At 39.0% G+C, this 8,010-nt stretch overlaps 1 long non-coding RNA gene across 1 annotated transcript; it reads right to left on the minus strand.

The window, feature by feature from the left end:
- Positions 1-1,215: 1,215 nt before the first annotated feature.
- LOC138956618 (uncharacterized) lies at positions 1,216-7,584 on the minus strand. The gene is made up of 3 exons (XR_011452725.1): positions 7,287-7,584; positions 6,657-6,718; positions 1,216-2,318 (listed from the first exon to the last, which is right to left on the minus strand). It is a non-coding gene; the product is annotated as an uncharacterized lncRNA (long non-coding RNA).
- Positions 7,585-8,010: the final 426 nt, after the last annotated feature.

Genomic DNA, 8,010 nt, shown 5'->3' on the forward strand with positions numbered 1-8,010 from the left:
TGATTGTCAGTGGTTATCAAAACGGAACTCGTGTGGTTATCAAAACGATACTCGTGTTTCAAAGCATGGCTCCCTGTGTTGATTGTGCACTTATTTTCTCACTACCAAAATGATGACAAAAACGATGTTTGGAGGTTTGTTGTCAGACCAGCTTTTTTGTCGGTCCTCGGGGGGCATATCGAATTTTGTTTCATATTTATTGACCGCGGCCTTCGGCCTTGGTCAATAAATATGAAACAAAAGACGATAATATGCTCCACCTCGGACCGACAAAAAAGCTGGTCTGTCAACAACCCATCAAACATCTTATATTATTATCAAATGCATAATGAAAACAAGTTTCGAACAACCGAAAGCACGTACACAGTTCAGAGGAAAAACAATCTTCGTCTATTGAGGAATAGTGTAAAAGGAACAACAACATAGCAAGTAATAACCATTTAGCACATTTACAAATGACATGCCATGAAATCAATGAAGTACATTTATCTATCTACTGAAACGTGTGAAAGGTATAATCAAACAAGGCATCAGAAATATTAACATGTTCAGGCTAAGTGAGAACGAAATGTACCATGAATAATGAATGAAAAAATATGTCTTTAAAAGTCTCGGCATTGACGAAATGTCTGAGAACGCTTTGAAGTGAATTCCAAAGATTAGTTCCCGAAAATAGGCTAGATTTGGAAAGATCTATACGAGGCAGGGGAGCATATATTTTTGTGGGGTATCTCCAATTGTGTAAAATGAATTGAGAATGAGAGAGAGAGAGAGAGAGAGAGAGAGAGAGAGAGAGAGAGAGAGAGAGAGAGAGAGAGAGAGAGAGAGAGAGAGAGAGAGAGAGAGAGAGAGAGAGAGATCAAATCAAATCAAATCAAATCAAATCAAATTTTATTTTACGAGGGTTGTGGCATAAGCAATATAAACGAGCTTCTTTTCAACCAGCCCTCGCCCAGAGAGGGACTATTCTAATCTTAAATACATATATATACAAACGTAAAACAATTACAAAAGATAAGCATGACAGTAAAAAATAAAAAAACAAGAAATTCCTCCGAGGTAGGAAAAACACCCCCGTCAAAGGGAAATAACCTTCTCAGTTGGTGGCAGTGACTGAGTGAGAATGGTTATTTCCCTTTGACCATTAAGATGTCCCTCTATAAGTCCTTGTATAATTTTAATCCACCAATAACTCCCTAACCGTGTGCTCGGGAATGTATAGAACCTGTTCACCAAGTTTGGTGACGATCGGTCCGTTCATTCTTGAGATCTATATGCGAACACAAACACACAAACAAACAAACAAACAAACAAACACATCGACCGAAACCTATACACACCCCTATACCGGGGGTGTAATAAAAAGGCAGAAAAACTATTCACAGGACTATATACACGTTGTAGGCTATACATACATTCTTGCGTTATGAAACACTGATGCTTTATGGACAGATATGATCAATATGAAAATAATCAGAACGAAGTCTTCCATCACTGTGAGAGAGAGAGAGAGAGAGAGAGAGAGAGAGAGAGAGAGAGAGAGAGAGAGAGAGAGAGAGAGAGAGAGAGAGAGATGGTTTATTGTGCCCATTAGCTTAGGTCTCAGTTCCATGTGTGTACCCTATATCAAATTGCACTGCTATCTTCTTGCCACAATTTCATGAATCAGTAAGATCCAGACTGACATCAGCTGAGTGAGTTCATTTTTGTGATGACATTCCAAATTGTTTTTATTATGAATTATAATTCATCGTTTGTATTCGAATAATGTTTTTGTATTTCACCAACAACTAGCATTAATATTTGATTTTGAAAGCATACACCAGTTTACAACCGTGACTACCTGACATATTATTTAAAGCGTGTTGCGATTTACATCAATGTCAATCTGCTATTGTTAATGATATTGCATTAGCGGGTCAAATGCGTTGTAGTAAAAATCGTTCTGCCTGTGATCTCTTTTTTTACCAAATTTTTGTTTCAAATGTTGAGGTCACTATAAACGTGATGATCTCCAGTGTTCACGTACATCCGTGGTTGTTCGTACGTGTTTTCACGGTCACGGTCCACGATTTCATTGGGCTGGTCGTTGGAGGGAGCTGAAGATTCCATAGGAAGCTCTCCGCTAGACTCCACCTCCAACACATTTGCTGGGATTGCAGAAGAGCACTCTGATGGGTTGTTGGCCTGTTGGGAGTTGACGTATCCGTGGTTAACTTCGCCTTCCACTGCTTCGTAAACATTGTCTGACTGGATGGGCGACAGTGTTACCGGGTTTCTGTGATCTGACAATGAAGAGTTCTGTGTTGAGACAGTTTCTGTGCATAAACAGGCAAAAAACATAACTGAGTGCCCGTTGCAATTCATCTTGAAAGTTATTAATCCAACGGATGATGTTTACCCTTAAGTATCACGTGACAATCTCATGAATCAAAATGTTTTTTATTGTTTTTAACGTCACTTAAACGAATATCGCTAACTTGGACCGATGCAAGATTATTTCCTGTCTCGAATCAAGGTATTGATGTTTACAATGCAGGCCGGGCTCCCAAAAATACCCAGCAAGAATTCAAAGACAGAGAAGGGAAATTGAGGTTTACGCAAATAACCAAGAAAGTAGAAATTGTAGATCAATGATAATGAACGCAAATCTCCTTGGTTCACTTCGATGAGAATTGTCGAGACAACTGAACAATGGGAAGTAACTGGCGTGTTATGCACTTTATCAGTGGGGTGCGTCACATATTTTGTTTGACTACCCATTATCTTTTGAAGAATGTTTATTGACTATGTCATCAGTCTCTGTGCTGTTTCCAATGTGTGTGTCATGTCAACCGGCCAGGTGTTCTTTTCAATCGTTTCATCAATGTCGAAGTTTAATAATTGATGGATAACTAGCGTGTGGGGGACACGGCTATTAAAAGGCCATTGTTTCCTGAACAATTTGAGATTGAGATTTTCAATCACATTTAGGTATTTAAGTCTGGATTTTGACAATATGAGATCAAAGTTACCGTGATGACTTCATGGTGTAGAAGACCTGCGGGTTTCTAAGCCAACAGAAATGGGACACGGCAGGCGTTTTCAATTATTAGATGCACAAAGCCTACAACGTGCATCAACAGTTCTTTGGTCTATTTAATCTTTACATACAAACACAAGTAACACAAAACCCGTTGTTTAAAAAAAGTAGAAGCATTGCTTCAAACAGAGTTGGTGTTGACGATTCCTTTCTGGACGCCATTTTGGACACCAATTCCATTTTGCGTCATTTTAACTCTCATCAGCAAATACTGATCAGAATATTCTTGTTGGTGCTGTTTCTTCAAACTTCCAAATTAAATGTTTAAGAGTGAGTGTAGCAAGATCAGACAATTGCGAAAGAAAACAGCTTGAAGGACAACAACCCAGTCTTGTCAAATTATACTGCTTGAATTTTATGTCGATGTTTTTATAGATTCTGAACCGGTTGAAACGGGACTGAAAAAAGGTTGATAGGACAATTGTATATTCGTCATAAACAAGTCATTTGTAATCGTGTGTTGTCCTGATGTTATATGTCAAAGAGATAATCAGTAACCGCTTCTGATGAAGAAAGGCCTCGCTCTTGGCGTTGTATCCTGGCTTGGTTAAAATATGACAGTTGCAAACATCGCTTAAATTTGTATAAACATACATGTATGTTTCAAGTGCGATAGTTTGAACCAATTTAAACGTGACTGAACGAAACGAGCGTTACTAACGTCTGTGCAAGCAGACAACTGCTTTAGTCAGTTTTCTGTAAACGAAGTGAGTTCACTCTCATCCACTAACTGATAATCTCATCTGTTCCCAGCGCCCTTTCTACTTAAAGTCGTAGTTAAACCTGCATACATCTCACAAAAGAACAGACCTTTATGAAATATGATCATTGACTGAAACTGTGGTTGTTTTGTGTTTTTAAATAGGCGAAGTAAAGTCTGGAATTAAGATTTATATATCTGTTTATAAAGCTCCAAAACGTCAGCACTATTGCACCATAGTTTCATACCTGTCTATTCTTTCAGGATGCGTGAAAGTTATGTGTCGGATTATTTCTGGAATATAACATGTTTTTTGTTGTTGACGTGTAACACATGAATCAAACGCATTTAGATTTGTCTGCATCACACAGGGTTATCACCTAACACGCTTGACAAGACATAACATGTTGACGATATCAAGTTATAAAATGAATATACCTGTGTAGAACAGATATGTGATAGCCTTTTTTTTTCAATTGATTGCACTTAACTTTTCTTTTATTGTTTCTGAATTATTATACAGAACACCGGTACTTGTGGTATCCTATTTCAAGAAATAGTCACTAAATGTCTTCGCAGGATATCTTTGAATTAAAAACGGCAATGACAATAAGTTAAAATAGAATAAACCATTCTTCCCGTTGTTTATTGAGATTTGAACTAATGGCAAGTTACTTTTTGCTTCCAGTAAATTAAAGCTAAGGTATCGGTTCATGATAGCATACATCACAACTATGGAACGCCAAATAGGCCATGTTCCCGCGGAATTCCGGCCGGAATTCCACGGGGACTTTCGAGCTATACTCGTCGTTGATTGGTCAGAAATTCCGACCGAACTTGTATTGTCCTCGCGCAATTCCGGCCGGAATTTCGGTCGGAATTCCGGCCGGACTTTCGAGCTATTCTCTACTCACTAAAAACATGGAATGGGAATTTACCGGACACTCATATGTAATTGCTTTGAAATCAAGGGCGATCACTCAAATTCTTCAAAACGCAGGATTACAAATAGCAATGGATGTTGCGCTGTTTATGGTGCAAGACGTGAATGCGATCATTGCCAAGACCCATTTTCATAGGTGCTTGAAGAAGACATTTTCTTACAGGCAGAATATGAAATTAAACAGAAAAATACAGATTTTAGACAGATCTGTACGCAATTTTGCTCGCTATATGTGACCCTCCACCACGAAATGAGTCGCATGTCACCTTTGCATGATTTTCATATTTTTACATTTTCCAAAAGAGTTTTTTATGCTCTACCCAGTGGTGAAAACCGTTTTAAAAAAGAGCGAAAACTGTTTGAGTTTTAGCCTGTGACTTAGGTGACCCTCACATTGTTACCATACACTCCCCGGACTTGGGTTAAGCCTAGCGCAGAAGCGCGCGAGGTGACATGCGACTCATTTCGTGGTGGAGGGTCACATATCATATAGTATATGGGCATCTACTTCTTTAGATACGTACTGAAATCAGCAACTGTCCTGCTTCCTTTGCAGACATGAATTGTGTTGTTGTTGTTGTTGTTGTTGTTGTTGTTGTTGTTGTTGTTGTTGTTGTTGCAGACATGCATTGAGTTGTTGTTGTTGTTTTTGTTGTCAGAGATGTATTTTCGGTTTTTTGGGGGGCTGGTATTGCATTTTATTCAAGTAAGGGTATTATTTGTCATTTGACGAACTGAGGCCTTGTCAGACCTTTTTTGACTTAAAAGAGCGCAAAGGAAGGACTGTTGTTATACATGTGCGGCATCCTTTCAAAGTAGAATTGGAAAGAGGTGTAAAACGACACAAATGACTCATTTCATGCGCCATTCGTTACTCATCAGACTGCTAGATTTTTCCGTTAAAGACCAAGGTCACAAAGAACAACCTTGTTCCGAGAATATCTGCTCGGGCGTCAGAAAATACTGTTACAAATTATATTTATTTCTTTTTCCAAATTGGGGAGAGGGTTAGGTGGGGGATGAGGCAGCGTTTCAGATGTGCGTGTGTGTTCGTGCGTACGTGTGTGTGTGTGTGTGTGTGTGTGTGTGTGTGTGTGTGTGTGTGTGTGTGTGTGTGTGTGTGTGTGTGTGTGTGTGTGTGTGTGTGCGCGCGCGCGCGATATATGATACACGCTCACAGAAAAAAAGGACAAATCAAACCGATGCGCAAAAGGTCAGCCGAACCTCTGTGTTCAGTCAGTCAAAATCCTTTATTTGAATCAAGGGAATCAACTCATGAGCACTTTTCTGGTGTGTGTACTGTTTGCAAGAACCGCTTCCATGAAATAGCTGTGTTCACACTCCCACACACACGCGCGCGATTAATGTTGATTCTTTGATCCGACTCTCTTCTAATCCCACTGTTTTGATGTCTCTATCTAAAAGTCCGTGCAAAACGAGTGCCCAACGTTTGCTATAAAAGTCGGGGCGGAATTGCGCGAGGACATTTTAACCTCGATTCGATTCTCTTCCGTTTCAACATTTTTAAATTTCTCGATCTAAAACTCCGGGCGGAAAGTGCCGAACCCATACGAGCGTTCCCGATAAAAATCCGGGCGGAATTGCGCGCGGACATTTTAACCAATCAAAGACGAGTATAGCTCGAAAGTCCGAATTCCGGCCGGAATTTCGCGAGGACATTAAAAGTTCGGGCGGAATTTCTGACCAATCAATGACGAGAAAAACTCAAAAGTCCGCGCGGAATTCCGGGACATTGCGTATCTGGCGTTCCATACACAACTGCTTTTGCAAAACAATCTTAAGGTTACAGATACTATAACGAGGAAATGACCTATCAAACACCATAGCCAAAATCAAATGGCTGACGAGATAGTAGTATATAATTATGACAAATTCCATGAAAGAAGACACACAATTACAATTCATCATACCGTGAGAAGCAGCGTATGTTGCCCTTTCTTCCTTGTTTACAAGGGATCGTGACCTCAACCATCTGCAGGGCACATAGTATGGACAAATCATTATACTATGAAACTATAATTATGATACTATTATTACTATGATACTATATTTATAACAGTTCTTGTTTTTCGAATGCAAACAAACGGTTGAAACCGCACTGTCAGAGGATAGTTATAAGCACTCGATAATCCCTTTGAGAACGGTTAATTGGACTAATATATTGCGAGGTATTCATGTGCGCATGCGCGCGCGCGCGCGCGTGTGTGAGTGTGTGTGTGTGTATATGTGTGAGTGTGTTTGTGTGTGCGTGTGTATGTGTTAGTGTGTGTGTGTGTGTGTGTGTGTGTGTGTCTGTGTGGGAGTATATGTGTGGTTGGTGTGAATAAATTATAGGCTAGGGTAAATCATCTCTAGATAAGTGACAGAGAATCGCTAGAATAAAATAACACACGACTAGGTCAGAAAAGAAGCTACATCTGTAAGACAGCAACAATAATACTCGGCTTTTGACTGTAACAGAAGACAGGCCATGCCTATGAATCTGTCCTTGTTTTTAACATTACTATTTATAAGTATCGAGCATTATACGTAGTACTCACCTAACGAGGAAAACAGCCACAATGACAAGCACAACCAGTGTACATACAGAGCCAACCACTGCACCAACTGGGAACCCTGTGGTGGAAGGCGGCTCTTCTGTGTGAATAATAAATACATAAATAAAACAATGACTAACATTAAAAAAAAAAGTAAAATGGCAATTGAATGCAATAGCAACATAGTAAATAGACAACTAAATAATATGACAAATCAATCTATTGATTAATATTTGATACATACATGAATAAACAGATACATAAATAGATCTTTTCTTTATTTGGTGTTTAATGTCGTTTTCAACCACGAAGGTTATATCGCGACGGCATAAATAGATGATGAATTGATGAATACACTTTAGAAGGTGTCTCCGTCACGGATTTAACCACTTTTCCTCTGCAACAATTGTATCCTTAGTCATTTACTGTACGGACCAACGACAAGTACATCACAAACAAGGATATACAAATATCTGCTACACTTTCAACAATAAAAACGTATTGTAAATATGAGCACAAAGCACGAATTCATATATAAAAGCCTCAAATATTTGTTTAAAATGTTTCTATAGGTTGACTACTGACATAAGATATAACACCTTCATCATTCTCTATGGCCAGTGTCTCATAGACATAGACTTAGACATAGAAGACTGTATTATCTCAACAGAGAAATTTGTTTGTGGTGTGTATATGACAACAGACATAATACAGGACATAGAACGAC

The sequence above is a fragment of the Littorina saxatilis genome, unplaced genomic scaffold (genome assembly GCF_037325665.1).
Source record: "Littorina saxatilis isolate snail1 unplaced genomic scaffold, US_GU_Lsax_2.0 scaffold_599, whole genome shotgun sequence".
Classification (NCBI taxonomy): domain Eukaryota; kingdom Metazoa; phylum Mollusca; class Gastropoda; order Littorinimorpha; family Littorinidae; genus Littorina; species Littorina saxatilis.